Source organism: Oncorhynchus keta, chromosome 25, assembly GCF_023373465.1.
Source record: "Oncorhynchus keta strain PuntledgeMale-10-30-2019 chromosome 25, Oket_V2, whole genome shotgun sequence".
In the NCBI taxonomy this organism is placed as follows: domain Eukaryota; kingdom Metazoa; phylum Chordata; class Actinopteri; order Salmoniformes; family Salmonidae; genus Oncorhynchus; species Oncorhynchus keta.
Window position 1 is genome coordinate 33355728 of NC_068445.1, and position 20835 is coordinate 33376562.

The window sequence follows — 20835 nt, forward strand, 5'->3', positions numbered from 1 at the left end:
AATATACCAGTTTTTCTTAGGCACGACGCAACACGAGGGGCCTTATTGCTTTAATAAACCAGTTGCCAACACAGTAAGGCAAGGAACTACACATCTAAATCACATTGCAAGACTAGTTGCTATGCTAACATTAAATGTATGCAAAAACTGTACATTAGCACCACTTCTAGAGTAACTTCTAGAGCATTTTGGCCCATTCCTCCTGACAGAGTTTGTGTAACTGAATCAGGGTTATAGGCCTCCTTGCTCACACACGGTTTTACAGTTCTGCCGACAAATTTTCTATAGGGTTGAGGTCAGTGCTTTGTGATGGCCACTCCAATAGCTTGAGTTTGTTGTCATTAAGCCATTTTGCAACAACTTTGGAAGTATGCTTGGTGTCAATGTCCATTTGGAAAACCCATTTGCGACAAAACTTTAACTTCCTGACTGATGTCTTGAGATGTTGCTTCAACATATCCACATAATTTTCCTATCTCATGAAGCCATCTATTTGGTGAAGTGCACCAGTCCCTCCAGCAGCAATGCACCCCCACAACAGGGTAGAGCTGCAGCTTTCAAGGTGCGGGACTCTAACCCAGAAGCTTACAAGAAATCCTGCTATGTCCTGCGACAAACCATCAAACAGGCACAGCATCAATACAGGGCCAAGGTTGAATCATACTACACCGGCTCCGACGCTTGTCTTACTGTATGTGGCAGTGCTTGCAAACTATTATAGACTACAAAGGAAAGCACAGCCGCGAGCTTCCCAGTGACATGAGCCTACCAGACGAGCTAAATCACTTCTATGCTCGCTTCGAGGCAAGCAACACTGAGGCATACATGAGAGCATCAGCTGTTCCGGCCGACTGTGTGATCACGCTCTCCGTAGCAGACGTGAGTAAGACCTTTAAATCAATCAAATTTTTCAATCAATCAAATTTGATTTATATAGCCCTTCGTACATCAGCTGATATCTCAAAGTGCTGTACAGAAACCCAGCCTAAAACCCCAAACAGCAAGCAATGCAGGTGTAGAAGCACGGTGGCTAGGAAAAACTCCCTAGAAAGGCCAAAACCGAGGAAGAAACCTAGTGAGGAACCAGGCTATGTAGGGTGGCCAGTCCTCTTCTGGCTGTGCCGGGTGGAGATTATAACAGAACATGGCCAAGATGTTCAAATGTTCATAAATGACCAGCATGGTCGAATAATAACAAGGCAGAACAGTTGAAATTGGAGCAGCAGCACAGTCAGGTGGACTGGGGACAGCAAGGAGTCATCATGTCAGGTCGTCCTGGGGCACGGTCCTTGGGCTCAGGTCCTCCGAGAGAGAGAAAGAAAGAGAATTAGAGAGAGCATATGTGGGGTGGCCAGTCCTCTTCTGGCTGTGCCGGGTGGAGATTATAACAGAACATGGCCAAGATGTTCAAATGTTCATAAATGACCAGCATGGTCAAATAATAGTAAGGCAGAACAGTTGAAACTGGAGCAGCAGCATGGCCAGGTGGACTGGGGACAGCAAGGAGCCATCATGTCAGGTAGTCCTGGGGCATGGTCCTAGGGCTCAGGTCCTCCGAGAGAGAGAAAGAAGGAAGGAGAGAATTAGAGAACGCATACTTAGATTCACACATGACACCGGATAGGACAGGAGAATTACTCCAGATATAACAAACTGACCCTAGCCCCCCGACACAAACTACTGCAGAATAAATACTGGAGGCTGAGACAGGAGGGGTCAGGAGACACTGTGGCCCCATCCGAGGACACCCCCGGACAGGGCCAAACAGGAAGGATATATGTATGTTGACCTTAAACAGGTCAACATACACAAGGCTATGGAGCCAGACCGATTACAAGGATGTGTGCTCAGGGCATGTGCTGACCAACTGGCAGGTGTCGTCACTGACATTTTCAACATGTCCCTGATTGAGTTTGTAATACCAACATGTTTCAAGCAGACCACCATAGTCCCTGTGCTCAAGAACATAAAGGCAACCTGCATAAATGACTACAGACCTGTAGCACTCACATCCGTAGCCATGAAGTGCTTTGAAAGGTTGGTAATGGCTCACATCAACACCATTATCCCAGAAACCCTAGACCCACTGTAACGGCGTTCTTTGTTTGTGGAAAGAGAGTCGGACCGAAATGCAGCGTAGTGGTTACTCATGACTTTAATAGAAAAAGTGACACATGAAATAACGATACAAAATACAAAACAACAAACGGAACGTGAAACCTAATTACAGCCTATCTGGTGAAACTACACAGAGACAGGAACAATCACCCACGAAATACAAAGCGAAACCAGGCTACCTAAATATGGTTCCCAATCAGAGACAATGAGAATCACCTGACTCTGATTGAGAACCGCCTCAGGCAGCCAAGCCCATACAACACCCCTACTCAGCCGCAATCCCAATAATACAAAAACCCCAATACGAAATACAACAACATAAACCCATGTCACACCCTGGCCTACCAAAAATATAACGAAAACACAAAATACAATGACCAAGGCGTGACACCCCCTCCAATTTGAATACCACTCAAAAAGTTCCACAGAGGATGCAATCTCTATTGCACTCCACACTGCCCTTTCCCACCTGGACAAAAGGAACATTTATGTGAGAATGCTATTCATTGACTACAGCTCAGCGTTTAATACCATATTATCCTCAAAGCTCATCACTAAGCTAAGGCTCCTGAGACTAAACGCATCCCTCTGCAAATGGATCCTGGACTTCCTGACGAGCCGCCCCCAGGTGGTGAGGGTAGGTAGAAACACATCTGCCACGCTGATCCTCAACACTGGAGCTCCAAAGGGGTGTGTGCTCAGTCCCCTCCTGTACTCCCTGTTCACCCACGACTGCAACACCATCATTAAGTTTGCAGACCACACAACAGTGGTAGGCCTGATCACAGACAACGACGATACAGACTATAGGGAGGAGGTCAGAGACCTGGCCGTGTGGTACCAGAATAACAACCTATCTCTCAATGTAATCAAGACTAAGGAGATGATTGTGGACTACAGGAAAAGGAGGATCGAGCACGCCCCCATTCTCATCGACGGGGCTGTAGTGGCGCAGGTTGAGAGCTTCAAGTTCCTCGTTGTCCACATCAACAACAAACTAGAATGGTCCAAACACACCAAGACAGTCATGAAAAGGGCACGACAAGGCCTATTTCCCCTCAGAAGACTAAAAAGATTTGGCATGGGGCCTGAGATCCTCAAAAGGTTCTACAGCTGCAACATCGAGAGCAACACTGCCTGGTACAGCAATTGCTCGGCCTCTGACCACAAGGCAATACAGAGGGTAGTGCGTACGGCTCAGTACATCACTGGGGCTAAGCTGCCTGCCATTTGGACCTCTACACCAGGCGGTGTCAAAGGAAGGCCCTAAAAATTGTCGAAGACCCCAGCCAACCCAGTCATAGACTGTTCTCTCCACTACCGCATGGCAAGCGGTACCGGAGTTCCAAGTCTAGGACTAAAATGCTTCTCAACAGTTTTTACCCCCAAGCCATAAGACTCCTGAACAGATACCCAGACTATTTGCATTGTGTGCCTCCCCCCTCCAACATCCCCAAACCCTATTTTTACGCTGCTGCTACTCTCTGTTTATCATATATGCATAGTCACTTTAACTATACATTCATGTACATACTTCCTCAATTGGGTCGACCAACCAGTGCTCCCGCACATTGGTTAACCGGGCTATCTGCATTGTGTCCCGCCACCCACCACCCACCACCCGCCAACCCCTCTTTTACGCTATTGCTCCTCTCTGTTCATCATATATGCATAGTCACTAACCAAATCTACATGTACATACTACCTCAATCAACCTGATTAACCGGTGTCTGTATGTAACCTCGCTACTTTTATAGCCTCGCTACTTATATTGCCTATCTTTACTTACCTTTTGTTCACCTAACACCTTTTTTGCACTATTGGTTAGAGCCTGTAAGTAAACATTTCACTGTAAGGTGTTGTATTCGGCGCACGTGACAAATAAACTTTGATTTGATTTGACATGATGCTGTCACCCCCGTGCTTCACGGTTGGGATGGTGTTCTTCGGCTTGCAAGCCTCCCCCTTTTTCCTCCAAACATAACGATGGTCATTATGGCCAAACAGTTATATTTTTGTTTCATCAGACCAGAGGACATTTCTCCAAAAAGTACGATCTTTGTCCCCATGTGGAGTTGCAAACTGCCTTTTTATGGCTGTTTTGGAGCAGTGGATTCTTCCTTGCTGAGCGGCCTTTGAGGATATATCGATATAGGACTCATTTTACTGTGGATATAGATACCTGTTTTCATTAAAAGGTCCTTTGCTGTTGTTCTGGGATTGATTTGCACTTTTTGCACCAAAGTACGTTCATCTCTAGGAGACAGAACGCGTCTCCTTCCTGAGTAGTATGACGGCTGCGTGGTTCCATGGTGTTTATACCTGCCTACTATTGTTTGTACAGATGAACGTTGTACCTTCAGCCGTTTGGAAATTGCTCCCAAGGATGAACCAGACTTGTGGAGGTCTACAATCGTAGGACTTGGCTGATTTCTTTTGATTTTCCCATGATTTCAAGCAAACAGGCACTGAGTTTGAAGGTAGAATTTGAAATACATCCACAGGTATACCTCCAATTGACTCAAATGATGTCAATTAGCCTATCAGAAATTTCTAAAGCAATGACATAATTTTATGGAATTTTCCAAGCTGTTTAAAGACACAGTCAACTTAGTGTATGTAAACTTCTGACCCACTGTAATTGTGATACATTTATCTGTCTGTAAACAATTGTTGGAGAAATGACTTGCACAAAATAGATGTCCTAACCAACTTGCCAAACTATAGTTTGTTAATTAACAAGACATTTGTGGAGTGGTTGAAAAACAAGTTTCAATGACTCCAACCTACGTGTATGAAACTTCCGACTTCAACTGTACATCTGAACTGTACGTATCTACCATTAGCATTAGATAGATATAATTAATTTGTTTCCATCTTAAAACTGTGTATCATGTGATATATTTCAGTTCAAATCTCTTTTTGGTATTTGGGGTATTTTATTAGGATCTCCATTAGCTATTGCAAAGGCAGCAGTTACTCTTGCTGGGATCTACAGAAAACATGAAACATGACATAATACAGAACGTAGACAAGAACAGCTCAAGGACAGAATTACATAAATGTTCAAACTTATTCAAGAGTTAACATAGGCTAATGAGATTAGCATGAGGCTGTAAGTAACAAGAACATTTCCCGAATACATAGACATATCTGATATTGACAGAAGGCTTAAATTCTTGTTCATCTAACTGCACTGTCCATTTACAGTAGCTATTACAGTGAATGAATACCATGCTATTGTTTGAGGAGAGTGCACAATTTTGCATGCAAAGTTATTAATAAACAAATTAGGCACATTTGGGCAGCCTTGATAGAACATTTTGAAGTGAAATAAAATGGTTCATTGGATCAGTCTAAAATGTTGCACATAGGCGGATGCCATCTAGTGGCCAACATCTAAATTGCACCTGACTGGAATAATACATTATGGCCTTTCTCTTGCGTTTCAAAGATGATGGTACAAAAAAATATGAAAGAACGGTTGTTTTTTTCTTGATATTATCTTTTGCCAGATCTATTGTGTTATATTCTACTACATTCCTTTCACATTCCCATAAACTTCAAAGTGTTTACTTTCAAATGGTACCAAAAATATGCATAGCCTTGCTTCAGGCCTGAGCTACAGGCAATTAGATTTGGGTATGTCATTTTAGGCGAAAATGTAAAAAAAGGGAATAATCCTTCAGATTAAAATGGCACACATAGCCTACATACAGTATCAATACATACAAACAAAATATCTAGGTCAAATCGGGGAGAGGTGTTGCTTCATTTGTTTTTTGAAACTAGGTTTGCTTTTGTATTTGATACCTTTCCACTCGTACCTCTTCAGCCATTACCATGAGCCCATACTCACAAATTAAGGTGCCACCAACCTCCTGTGCTGTACTCTTTCTTGAACTTGTTCTGGATTTGGGAACTGTCAAAAGAACCCTGGTGGCATGTCTGGTGGCGTAAGTGTGTATGTCAGAGCTGTGTGTAAGTTGACTATGCAAACAACTTGGAATTTTGAACACAATGATTTTAATAAAAATAAGTGATGCAGTCAGACTCCCCTCAACTTTTAGCCAAGAGAGAGTATTTATATTAGCCTCTGATTGGTTGGCTCCCACCTGCTTCCTCCATAATTAGACACATATGTAAAGCAGGAAATGAGAGCACAGGGTCAAATATAAAACCCCACATTTCATGAAATAAAAATAAAATAAATGTTTGCCTTTGGCCAAACTGGGGAGAGAGTTTGACACAAACTTGGTAGAGTTTTGTGAAACTTGTGTGTGTTGCCAGTGCACAGCACCATGGCTAACGTTAGCGTTACAGTATTTATTTGCATAGCATCAGGTGCCAGACAGGAAGTTGGACCAAAGTAGACACCACAGGGAAAGGAAATAATGTCATGGTTACAATGCTGGACCCTGAAATATGAGGACATTTATTTTAGTCCAAGACCAGTGTGACCGGCCCAGTCTACTCCTGCCATAGCCAGCTAATACTCTAAAAGGTGAGAGGTGGTCAGGACTTACAGAGTTGGCATGGCAATTCATAAACACAAAGTGTGTGTATGAATTGGAAAACATGATTCATTTTGACTATATTGTGCTAAATGTGACAGTGCTATGCAATTGGGGGTAAATAAAGTTTAATAACAGATATATACTGTAAGTGAGAGAAAAATCAACTACGGCCAACTACGGAGTAAAGCAGCACTTGTTAATTCTTCACTGGTTGCCCTTTTAGCCCTTTTAGCTATGGGAGCTTATCAAAATTGGATTTGTTTTCGAATTTGTTATGGGTCTGTGTATTCTGAGGGAAATATGTGTCTGTAATACAGTCATACATTTGGCAGGAGGTTAGGAAGTGCAGCTCAGTGTCCACCTCATTTCCAACCTTTCTCCCCCTCTCCAGAGGTGTTGCATGGTGAGAGGGTGATAGAGGAATTCTAAATTCCTGTATGTTTTATTGCCAAAATCAATTCGCACTCATTTCTAATTCATTAATGAGTTGTAAGTTCATTAATTATGCATGAAGTAGATTGAGACGTCTTAAAAGCCAAAGGTAAACAGCGTTTATTACAAGAGAGTACTAAATGCATACACACATTTCCACAGGTTATAAACTGAAAATGACGTCAGCGTTTTCCAAACGTTCTATTTCACAAGCAGAGGGGCCCCCTAGCTCTTGAGCCTTCGCGTTATCAGCACGAAGTCAAGGCCAGTCAGTATAAATCAACATTCTAGACAATCTGGAGATGGCCCGTTCCCACCACCTGGAGATGTGTACAACTGAATGAACTAAGGAACAGACCTTCATTGTTACTAAACTCCTGACTACATTATATACAATTGGGAAAGGAAGCAAGAGTGAAAATTCACATGTACAGTACATTATAGCATTTGGACTAGTCAGTTCTGATTGGAATGTATACATAATTAGTCATTTCAACCATAATTTCCTCTATCAGAGGGCAGTGTTTGTTTACCAAGGTGAGAGAGGAGGAGTGAAGGGACAATGTGGAGGTGTGAGGGAGAGAGTTGTCACTGAGCCACACACAAAGACTAGCACATCAGATGACAGAGACATACAAAATACCACACACACAGGTCATCCCCACTAGTAAACTTTCTGGATCATATGACTAAGAACAAGGACATGATAATACGGAATAATGATATGAATCTGTTCTCCATTTCTGCCTCCCTCTCTTCTTATCTGTTTCAGTCAGGAGAGCGGAGAGCTGGGACAGGGGCTATCCCTGAGGCATCAAGCCAAATCACGTGCCAGAGAGCTAAAAGCTATGATCCAGACATGTTCAATTGTAGTCCCATTGACATGCCCACTGATCTGGAAATACCTGATATGTGAAAGAAAGAGGTGTGACATGGAAAACACACACAGGCAGAGGGACAGGAAGGTCACTTCCTCTCCAGTGCATTAAGCCAATTGACCAAGGGCCTGTAAACTGCGTGCGCACGCAAACGTTGGCATTTATTCAAATTTGACATTATTACTTGATTGGACATAGCAGCCCAGTAAACAGGCTATGTATTTCAAAAAGTTTTTCAATATCACAGGCAGCGTAGTTTATAATAGTGGTATACTGTCAAATTTAACAGATTATCTTTTACATTGAAGTAGGCTACTGTAACTGCATTTTTTTTGAGTAGCCTCCCCTACAATGTTTCAGAATTCGCAGGTAGTCCATCATATGCAGGCCATTATTTTCTCCTTCAGAAATGGACAGAAATGGCCTTTTCCGGATATGGCATTAAAGATTAAAACATTAAAGCATTCCGCCAACACAGTAAATAGACCAGTAGCTAATGTCAAATATTTCACAGTATCAATCAAATTTCAATCAAATGTATTTATAAAGCCCTTCTTACATCAACTGATGTCAAAGTTCTGTACAGAAACCCAGCCTAAAACCCCAAACAACATGCAATGCAGGTGTGGAAGCACGGTGGCTAGGAAAAACTCCCTAGAAAGGCCAGAACCTAGGAAGAAACCTAGAGAGGAACCGGGCTATGAGGTGTGACCAGTTCTCTTCTGGCTGTGCCTGGTGAAGATTATAACAGAACATGGCCAAGATGTTCAAATGTCATAGATGACCAGCAGGGTCAAATAATCACAGCGGTTGTAGAGGGTGCAACAGGTCAGCACCTCAGGAATAAATGTCAGTTGGCTTTTCATAGCCGATCATTCAGAGTATCTCTACCGCTCCTGTTGTCTCTAGAGAGTTGAAAACAGCAGGTCTGGGACAAGGTACCACATACGGTGAACAGGTCAGGGCTCCAGAACAGTTGAAAATGGAGCAGCAGCACGACCAAGTGGACAGCAAGGAGTCATTAGGCCAGGTATTCCTGAGTCAAGGTCCAAGGTCCAAAAACAAGAGAGAGAGAGCATACTTAAATTCACACCGGATAAGGCAGGATTAATACTCCAGATATAACAGACTGACCCTGGCCCCCCAACTCATAAACTATAACAGGATAAATAAGGCGAGGCTGAGACAGGAAGGGTCAGGAGACACTGTGGCCCCGTCCGACGATACCCCAGGACAGGACCAAACAAGCAGGATATAACCCCACCCACTTTGCCAAAGCACAGCCCCCACACCACTAGAGGGATATCTTCAACCACCAACTTACTATCCTGGGACAAGGCCGAGTAAAGCCCACAAAGATCTCCCCCATGGCAAGAACCCAAGGGGGGGCACCAACCCAGATAGGAATATCGCGTCAGTGACTCTACCCACTCATGCTGGTCATTTATGAACATTTGAACATCTTGGCCACGTTCTGTTATAATCTCCACCCGGCACAGCCAAAAGAGGACTGGCCACCCCACATATGCTCTCTCTAATTCTCTCTTTCTTTCTCTCTCTCTCGGAGGACCTGAGCCCTAGGACAGTGCCCCAGGACTACCTGACATGATGGCTCCTTGCTGTCCCCATTCCACCTGACTGCTGCTGCTCCAGTTTCAACTGTTCTGCCTTATTATTATTCGACCATGCTGGTCATTTATGAACATTTGAACATCTTGGTCATGTTCTGTTATAATCTCTACCCGGCACAGCCAGAAGAGGACTGGCCACCCCACATAGCCCGGTTCCTCTCTAGGTTTCTTCCTAGGTTTTGGCCTTTCTAGGGAGTTTTTCCTAGCCACCGTGCTTTTACACCTGCATTGTTTGCTGTTTGGGGTTTTAGGCTGGGTTTCTGTACAGCACTTTGAGATATCAGCTGATGTACGAAGGGCTATATAAATAAATTTGATTTGATTTGATTTGATTTGAAGTGGCGCACCCCTCCTAGAGACGGCATGGAAGAGCACCAGTAAGCCAGTGACTCAGCCCCTGTAATAGCGTTTGAGGCAGAGAATCCAAGTGGAGAGAGGGGAACCGGCCAGGCAGAGACAGCAAGGACGGCTCGTTGCTCCAGAGCCTTTCCGTTCACCTTCACACTCCTTGGCCAGACTACACTCAATCATAGGACCTACTGAAGAGATGAGTCTTCAGTAAAGACTTAAAGGTTGAGACCAAGTCTGCGTCTCTCACATGGATAGGCAGACCATTCCATAAAAATTTAGCTCTATCGGAGAAAGCCCTGCCTCCAGCTGTTTACGTAGAAATTCTAGGGAGAGTAAGGAGGCCTACGTCTTGTGACCATAGCGTACGTGTAGGTATGTATGGCAGGACCAAATCAGAAAGATATGTAGGAGCAAGCCCCCCCATTGCCACGTTCTGACCTTAGTTCCTTTGTTATGTCTTTGTTTTAGTTTGGTCAGGGCGTGAGTTGGGGTGGGTTGTCTATGTTTTTTTTCTATGTTGTGGTTTTGTGTTTGGCCTGGTATGGTTCTCAATCAGAGGCAGGTGTCGTTCGTTGTCTCTAATTGAAAATAATATTTAGGTAGACTTTTCCCACCTGTTTTTGGTGGGTGATTATTTCTTGTTTAGTGTTTTTTTCCATTCACCTTACGGGACTGTTCATTTGACGTTTATTGTTTTGTTCAGTGTTCAGTTATTTAATAAAAAATATGAACACTTACCACGCTGCGCTTTGGTTCTCACCTTCTTCCACCACAGATGATCATTACACCCATGTAATGCTTTGTAGGTTAGCAGTAAAACCTTGATATCAGCCCGTGCCTTAACAGTGTAGAGAGGCTAGCACTTGAGTAATATGATCACATTTTTTGGTTCTAGTCGAGATTCCAGCAGCCATGTTTAGCACTAACTGAAGTTATTTTTTACTTCATCTGGTTAGCCGGAAAGTAGATTATTGCAGTAGTCTAACCTAGAAGTGACAAAAGCATGGTACATTTTTCTGCATCATTTTTGCAATGTTACGTAGATGTAAAAAAGCTGTCCAAGAAACAGACTTGATATGTTCATCAAAAGAGAGATCAGTGTCCAGAGTAACGGCGAGGTTCTTCACAGCTTTATTTGAGAAGACTGTACAACCATCAAGATTAATTGTCAGATTCAACAGAAGATCTCTTTGTTTCTTGGGACCTAGAACAAGCATCTCTGTTTTGTCCGAGTTTAAAAGTAGAACATTTCCGACATCCACTTCCTTATGTCTGAAACACAGGCTTCCTGGGAGGGCAATTTTGGGGCTTCACCATGTTTCATCTAAATGTACAGCTGTGTGTCGTCCGCATAGCAGTGAAAGTTAGCATTATGTTTCCGAATGACATCACGAAGAGGAAAAATATATTGTGAAAACAATAGTGGTCCTAAAACGGGAGCCTTGAAGAACACCAACATTTACATTTGATTTGTCAGAGGACAAACCATCTACAGTGACAAACTGATATCTTTCCAACAGATAATATCTAAACCAGACCAGAACTTGCCCACTTAGACCAATTTGGGTTGCCAATCTCTCCGAAAGATTGTGGTGATCGGGTGGATTCAAAAGCATCACTAAGGTCTAGGAGCATGAGGATAGATGCAGAGCCATTAAAAGTTAATTTAGTGCCACTTAGTGAGGTTGGTACACATCCAGGTTGGTACACATCCAGTGAATAGAGAGGTGTTTATTATGTTCAACATAGGAGGGCCAAGCACAGGAACCAGCTCTTTCAGTAGTTTAGTTGGAATAGGGTCCAGTATGCAGCTTGACGGTTTAGAGGCCATGATTATTTTCATCAATGTGTCAAGAGATCTAATATTTAAAAACTTGAGTGTCTCCCTTAATCCTTTGGAGGAATACACTAATTTAAAGAGGAGTCCGTAAATTTCTTTCTAATGATCGTGATCTTTTCGTCAAAGAAGTTCATTAATTTATCACTGCTGTTTTTTAGTTAATTAATAACCTTTTAGGGATAGGGGGCAGCATTTTCACTTTGGATGAATTGCGTGCCCATAGTGAACTGCCTCCTACTCTGTCCCAGATGCTAATATATGCATATTATTATTACTATTGGATATGAAACACTCTGAAGTTTCTAAAACTGTTTGAATTATGTCTGTGAGTATAACAGAACTCATAGGACAGGCAAACTTCCAAACAGGAAGTGGAAATTCTGGGGCTGGTTGATTTTCAATTCATCGCCTATTCACATCCCAATAAGATATGGATCTGTTCGCATGTCCTACGCCTTCCATTAGATGTCAACAGTCAATAGAACGTGGAATGAAGCCTCTAGTGTGATGTGGGGCCGGATGGGAGGGGAATGGTTACCATGCTGCTTGGTCCGGTTGTGGTGGGTAGTTCTGTAACAAATCTCTTCGTCATCTGAGGAGTAGGAAATATCGGACCAATATGCAGCGTGGTAAGTGTCCATGTTAATTTATTAGACGGAACACACAAAACAAAATAACAAAGTGAAATGGAAGAAACTAAACAGTTCTGTAAGGTGACATACACTAAACAGAAAACAACTACCCACAAATCATAGTGGGAACACAGGCTACCTAAGTATGGTTCTCAATCAGAGACAACGATTGACAGCTGCCTCTGACTGGGAACAATACCAGGCCAAAAGCAGAAATACAACACATAGAACAAAAACATTGAATGCCCACCCCAACTCACGCTCTGACCAAGCTAAAACAGAGACATAAAAAAGGAACTAAGGTCTAGACGTGACAATCAGTGATTAGTTAATTGACTTGAACTGCCTTGGATGTGAGGGCTCTAACATTAAGTAGCCCTATTTTGAGATGTAACCTTTATTTAACTAGGCAAGTCAGTTTAAGAACAAATTATTATTTACAATGATGGCCTTCCCCAGCCAAACACGGACGACGCTGGGCCAATTGTGCACCGCCCTATGGGACTCCCAATCATGGCCGGATGTGATACAGCCTGGATTCAAACCAGGGAATGTAGTGACGCCTCTTACACTGAGACGCAGGGCCATAGACCGCTGCGTCACTCGGGAGCCCTATACCACGGCAGGACATAGAAACCCAATAATCTACTGATAAACGAAATATTGAACAACAATTCATCTTGTACATGCCGTGGCCTAATGCTAATAGTCACCATAAAAGGGTGTTTGCGACAAGGCCAGATTTATAACGGAAAACATGCGTATGTGTGGCGGGTGCAAAGTTCATGAATCTCAATAGGTTTGTACGTGCGCAGACTTATCAGAAAAGGCGCAAGCAGAAATTTAGAGTGAAATTTCCGCTACGATTATAAATGAGGCCCCTAGGCTTAACAGGAGGAGACATCACTCAGTCTCAAATCGTCCCACCCACTGACAGACTATACAGATACATAACGTCACAAATAGAGATAGGTCTCGTTCTGTACACACACACAAACACACACAAACATGATGAAATAAACAATCACCACAAACCCAACCCCTGCACCCACATACCATACAATAACCCCCCTCATCACACACACAAACACACAAAATAACACACACACAAAACACATACACCCTCTGCACTCCCACTTTACTCATTCCTGAGTCAGTCAGTCGTAGTGCTGGATAGAGCTTATTCCCCATCTGGCTCACAGGCCAGAGAAGATATGGTAATACAATATATTTAACCCTTGAAGGGATACTGTTATCCCATCAAAGGGATCCCTCAAATTATCCCTCAAATTACTAATTGACATTTGGTTTCCTTACACTGTAACGAGTCTCTGGACAAGGTATGACAGCAATCCATGCTTTGATTTAGTTTCCACATACATTTTTTGCATTTGTGTCACAAATCCCATTGAAGTCATGGGACTGATATTGAGCTTCACAATCAATTTGAGATACTTTCATATTATTTTGACCTGAATGGGATTCGTGCCACAAATGCTAAAACGTTAGCATGTGGAAACAGTGCCAGGGAAACTAAACCAAAGCTTGGATTGAAATCATACCTTGTGTATTATGCATATTCTAACTTAGCAGCACTCCCCTATGAATGCAAACACACCCACCCTCACTCTCTCTCCACACCACCTCTTTCCTCAATCCCCAGGATGGACGACAGAATGGATTATTGTTCTTGAAGCATCACAAAATGATGCATTCTCCATTTACCCTGTTGCTACATCATTCTCCCTCTCCACCCCATGGCTGAGAATACAATTATTATTATTCATCACATCTTTCTTCTCTTCTTTTCCTCACCCTCTCCACCTCACCTCACCTCCCCCTCCACTCTCCCCTACCTCGTTCCCTCTCCCCTCCCCTCCCTCCCTCCCTCGCGTTTCCCCTCCCTCTCCCCTCCCTCCCCTCCCAATCCTGTGTGTGTTCTGGGGCTATCTTTGAGTGAAGGGTTGGCTTGCAGGGCTCACTTTTATTATGTATTTGTCTGTTCCAGTCAGACCAGGCACCAGGATAAAGTGACTAAAAGGGACAGTTGAAATAGGTGAGGGGGCTGAATTTTGGGGGAGGTTCTTGCATTGGAATTATCTTGAATTCTGCTTATATCACGCTATACCACAATACACATGAAGTTCCATTGGGTCCATTGAGTGCTTTTGACCAAGAAGTGACAGGTTGGCGCAAAATCTTCACTCTTTCAGCACCATGGACAGCACCCTACACACTAAAGGATGGTCGTTGAAAATCTAGGCTGTTGGCTAAGGAAGTCACTTTGCCATCCCGTACTCTAGGTTTCTGCTGAAATGATGCCATTGGCTATATCACCAATATGTTTACAAAAACCAACCAGCTAGATTATTTCTTACCTTTTCAGAAGAGTTGCAGCCTCCTTGATGCTCTGAGGAACATTCTGAGTAATCGATCATTCCATTCTCCCCAAAATCTTCTTGTAAGATCCTCCCAAGGTCGAAGTCAACGCCCCCGTGGAAATGTAATTGGCATAATAAATTCAATCTGCAGTTTAAACTAGAGATATGTTTTTTGCATTGGATAAGTCTCAATCCACCACATCTGCTGTGAAAGGTGACAGAGCTAGAGTGGTGATTGTCAGCATGAGACATCCCAAAAATATTTTTTACTTTGTCATTATGGGGTATTGTGTGTAGATTGGTGATGGGAAAAAAAACAATTTAATCCATTTTAGAATAAGACTGTCATGTAACAAAATGTGGAAAAAGTCAAGGGGTCTGAAACACTTTCCGAATGCACTGTGTGCAGACTGTTTAGTGCCCAAAATAAGGGGCTAAAATCATGTGAAAAAAAAAAACACATTTCTGATATCCATCGTGGCAGATTAACTGGTTCGAGCTAGCTAAATAGGCTAAGGCTAATAACGCTTTTTACAGCTAGCTAAATAGGCTAAGGCTAATAATGCTTTTTACAGCTAGCTAAATAGGCTAAGGCTAATAACGCTTTTTACAGCAAGCTAAATAGGCTAAGGCTAATAACGCTTTTTACAGCTAGCTAAGAAGCTAACTAAACTATGTAGTTGTTGGGCTTGAGGTAGAGTTGACTGAAGCAGCTTCAACGGTAAACTTGACCCGCCCTTATAAATCAAAACCAAATATTTGTACGGAGCATTTTTCCCGGCTTTTATGGAAACCCAAAGGAGTTATTCCTAACCGACCCAATCGCTTCAATACCCCGGAATAGCCCCCAGCGCAGTGGAGAAACAGATTTTGCGTCAACCTGTCAGTCAATCATTTGAACTTTTTAGCAATTTTTTATAGGGATATAAAACCAAAACTGAGGGGGCACAAGTTTCAACTCAGGGCACCTTTGCCCCCTCGTGGAGGAGCCAGGCCCGGAGAAGGGACCAGAGGCTTCCACCATCCCTATAAAAGGGGAGTCCTACATGCGTGGATGCCTTCCTGCCTAACAGTCTTTTTCTTTGTGTGTGTGTGTGCCTCTGTTTCCCTCTCTAACACATACACACACACAATTCCAGTTAATTAAATAAATTGTGAGTCAATCAAGCACCAGAACCTGCCCATTGTTACCACATTTCTTAATAAATACCAGAATATTATGAGGCTGTAACAGAACCGTAAAATCTCCTCCTCACCAACCATCGCTCAGCCTAAATGTTCTTTGATGGGCCGACTCACTTTTCTTTCAAGGCTCAAATTACTACCAGAGACGCGTCCTCTCAAAACAAAAGGACATCTATTATTGTCTCCAGCATGTCTCCTTTCTGTCACATTCTAGAATTAGACCTTTTGTTTTGTCTCTGGCTCTGACTTTCCTGAAGGCACAAAGTCTCACACACAAAGACATTCCACACTCCACATTCTGCAGCACTGGGGAGGCTTATGTGAGACTGATGTGATATGTGAGGAGGCAGGTAGGCTTGTGGTTATAGCATTGGGCCAGTAACCAAAAAGTCCCTGGTTCTAATGTAACGGATGTGAAACGGCTAGCTTAGTTAGCGGTGCGCGCTAAATAGCGTTTCAATCGGTTGCGTCACTTGCTCTGAGACCTTGAAGTAGTAGTTCCCCTTGCTCTGCAAGAGCCGCGGCATTTGTGGAGCGATGGGTAACGATGCTTCGAGGGTGACTGTTGTCGATATGTGCAGAAGGTCCCTGGTTCGCGCCCGAGTATGGGCGAGGGGACGGTTTAAAATTATACTGTTACATTGATGCTGTTGACCCGGATTACTGGTTGCTGCGGAAAAAGGAGGAAGGTCAAAAGGGGGGTGAGTGTAACGGATGTGAAACGGCTAGCTTAGTTAGCGGTGCGTGCTAAATAGCGTTTCAATTGGTTGCGTCACTTGCTCTGAGACCTTGAAGTAGTAGTTCCCCTTGCTCTGCAAGAGCCACGGCTTTTGTGGAGCGATGGGTAACGATGCTTCGTGGGTGACTGCTGTTGATGTGTGCAGAAGGTCCCTGGTTCGCGCCCGGGTATGGGCGAGGGGACGGTTTAAAATTATACTGTTACACTAAGGTTCCAAGGTAAAAAATCAGTTGCTGTGTCCTTAATAACTGACTTGCCTAGTTAAATAAAGGTTTAAAAAAATGTATAACAATGAACACAGTAGTAGTTTAAGAACAAATTCTTATTTAGAATGACAGCCTACCAGAGAACAGTAGGTTAACTGCTGTTCAGGGGCAGAACGACAGAATTTTACCTTGTCAGCTCCGGGATTCGATTGTCCTGTTAGCAATAGCCATATTAGCAGGCTTAGGACTATTTCCTTTCAAATTTCACATTCCTCTAGTAAACTGGCTGCTGATGGTTATTATCGATATCAGAAATATGTCCTCGATAAATGGTTGGTTATTTTCAGTTTTTCGTCCCAGCTCTAATATGAGGCAATTGTGGGGAAAGTGAAGCTCATCATTGAGACAATATTTTCGGTTTATCTTTCCAGCTCTAATATGAGGCCATTGTGGGGAAAGTGGAGCCCATCACTGAGACATTCTTTTTGGTTTATAGTCCCAGTTCAAATATGAGGCCGTTGTGGGGAAAGTGGAGCCCATCACTGAGACATTATTTTTGGTTTATAGTCCCAGTTCAAATATGAGGCCGTTGTGGGGAAAGTGGAGCCCATCACTGAGACATTATTTTTGGTTTATAGTCCCAGTTCAAATATGAGGCCGTTGTGGGGAAAGTGGAGCCCATCACTGAGACATCTAAGGCAGCAGAGTGAAGGCTTTCTGGTCCTGAACACCACTCTGACTGAGTTTGATACGGACAGCCTTGAGTTAGTGTTATGAGAATTTTGTTCTCAATGTTCATGAACTGAACTTCAATTAAAATACTCTGTCTGTTACTAAGAATTTGTAAGGTTCTTATTCAAATGAAACAGTCAGAGGCCAGTCTACCTTAGTCAGCAAGGTTTATTTACGAGAGCGCTACTGTACATATACAAAAACATTCCTTTTATAACTTTCTCATACTCTACACACATACATACACACCAACATAGGGATTTTCTCATGAGTCTCACCACAGTTTATTACCACTCAGCTGACAGTTCCAGTCTCCCCCAGATACGAGAGCTCTGGAGGGGCTCTCCCTGTCCTATCTTATCTCCCCAGAGTTACAGCCAGGTCGGTTCAAACATAGGTCAATACCTTCCTTCGTTCTCTTTCGACAAACATACATTCCTTTCTTATGTTAAATTTATACATCATTTAGTCATTATTCATAAAAATCATAACATTTAGTGACTTCCAAATGAATGCAGTGTGTTTGACAGACAGACAGACAGACAGACAGACAGACAGACAGACAGACAGACAGACAGACAGACAGACAGACAGACAGACGGTCTCACTGCGTCTCAGCACACATACACACAAACCATTACACACACATAAACAAACACACATACACACATACACACAAACGAACACACATACATACATACACCCAAACAAACACACATTCAAACACACATACACACAAACACACATACACACAAACAAGCACACATACACACAAACCATCGCACAACACACAAACAAACACACACACACGCAAACTCAAACACATACACACAAACTAACACACATAAACACAAACAAACACACATGAACACAAACAAACACACATACACACACAAAAACACACATACACACAAACAACACAAAAACCATCACACAACACACATACGAACACACATACACATAAACAAACCCACATACACACAAACAGACATACACACAAACAAACACACATACACATACAGAAACAAACACACATACACACAAACAAACACACGTACACACAATCAAACACACATACACATAAACAACACACAAACCATCACACAACACACAAACAAACACACAAACACACATACACACAAACAAACACACAAACACACATACACACAAACAAACACACATACACACAAACGAACACACAAACGAACCCACACACCAAAAAAACGTATCCTGTATGCATTACCATGCCTTGGCATATGACAACCAACATCAACATAATCATTGATACTACACAAGCTCTGTCAACTAAACAAGGAACAAGGTTGTACGTCACAATACAGTGTTAACACAGATGAAGTTCCCATGGCCCTGAAATGCTGCTCACCACAAGACATTGGTATCCAAATGGAGCATAGTTCACAGATTTCGCTTAAATTTCACTTAACATTCTATTCTACTCTAAACCCTTGTGATGAGCTACATGAATTGTCAGCTCACCTGATAAAAAGTCTGCTTAAATTGATTCCCGCTCGCAAGATAATTTCTCAGAAGTGGCTAAAAAGACTATTAAAGGTAAATTAATAGAGACCAATAGGAGAGAAGTAACGAATTTGTCCTGATAACTCGGGAGCGTTAGGAAGAGCGTCACTGATAGGAACGAGTGTGAAAAAGACAGAACGAGCCAGGAGAGGGGAGAGATGGAACGAGGGAAGAGGTCCTCTGAGTCATAAGAAATGCAACGATTCCAAGCAAAGGAATATTTCCGATGTCTACTGAACGAGCCTGAATGAGACGGGGAATTAAAGTCTAAACGCAGATAAATTACCACAGCAGATTAGTCAGAGAGACGTCGAGGGGAGACCGACAGAGAGATACAGAGAGAAACAGAGAGGGAGAGAGAGAGAAAAAAGGAAGGAGAGAGAGGTGGAGGCGAACAGAGAGAGACAGAGATGGGAGACGGACAGAGATAGACAGAGAGGGGAGATGGACAGAGAGAGACAGAGAGGGGAGACGGACAGAGAGAGACAGAGAGAGACAGACAGAGAGAGACAGAGAGGGGAGACGGACAAAGAGAGACAGAGAGAGAGACAGACAGAGAGGGGAGACGGACAGAGCGAAACAGTGTGAAACAGAGAGGGGAGACGGACAGAGGGAGACAGAGAGGGGAGACGGACAGAGAGAGACAGAGAGGGGAGGGGAGACAGACAGAGCGAGACAGTGTGAGACAGAGAGGGGAGACGGACAGAGGGAGACAGAGAGGGGAGAGGGACAGAGAGAGACAGAGAGGGGAGACAGATGGAGAGAGACAGAGAGAGACGATGGACAGAGAGAGACAGAGAGGGGAGACGGACAGAGCGAGACAGTGTGAGAGAGAGAGGGGAGACGGACAGAGAGAGACAGAGAGGGGAGAGGGACAGAGAGAGACAGAGAGAGACGATGGACATAGAGAGACAGAGAGGGGAGACGGACGGAGAGAGACAGAGAGAGACGATGGACAGAGAGAGACAGAGAGGGGAGACGGACAGAGCGAGACAGTGTGAGACAGAGAGGGGAGACGGACAGAGAGAGACAGAGAGAGACAGAGAGGGGAGACAGACAGAGCGAGACAGACAGGGAGTTACTATGGTGCTGGGGTGAGACCAGTGAACTGGGGAGTAAGGTGACACACACCCATACACAGATACTGCACCTCCTGTTGGCTTACCTATACCTGATTTTCTAATGAAGAGTATCAATCAACACACAGGGATAATGTTCACTTATCTAGTGTGGGTTCACTTCCCCCAATTACCTGCAGGTAGGGCCTATGCTAATATGATAATGAATTGTTGGCATCATTATATTTCGCTAAAGCAGCGTGGCGAAGGTCAAACCAAAACATCTCGGTTGATCGGTCAGACCATGAAAATAAATGAATCTGCTGTTTAATCTAATAATGAGGCACAGCATCGGGCTTCTCCTCTCATTAACATACGTGTAATTGCATTTGAGAAGGCGCACACACATGCACCAACACAGACAGACACACAAACCAACACACACACGCACCAAAACACCAACACACACGCACCAACACACCAATACAGACACCAACACACACACAACACACACGCACAAACACACGCACCAACACATCAACACACACACACACACCAACACACACACAAGCACAAACACACACACACCAACACAC

At 43.4% G+C, this 20835-nt stretch overlaps 1 pseudogene; it reads right to left on the reverse strand.

Moving 5' to 3' along the window:
* Nucleotides 1-20835, reverse strand: part of LOC118357951 (F-box/LRR-repeat protein 17-like) — a 650863-nt pseudogene that overhangs the window by 412386 nt on the left and 217642 nt on the right.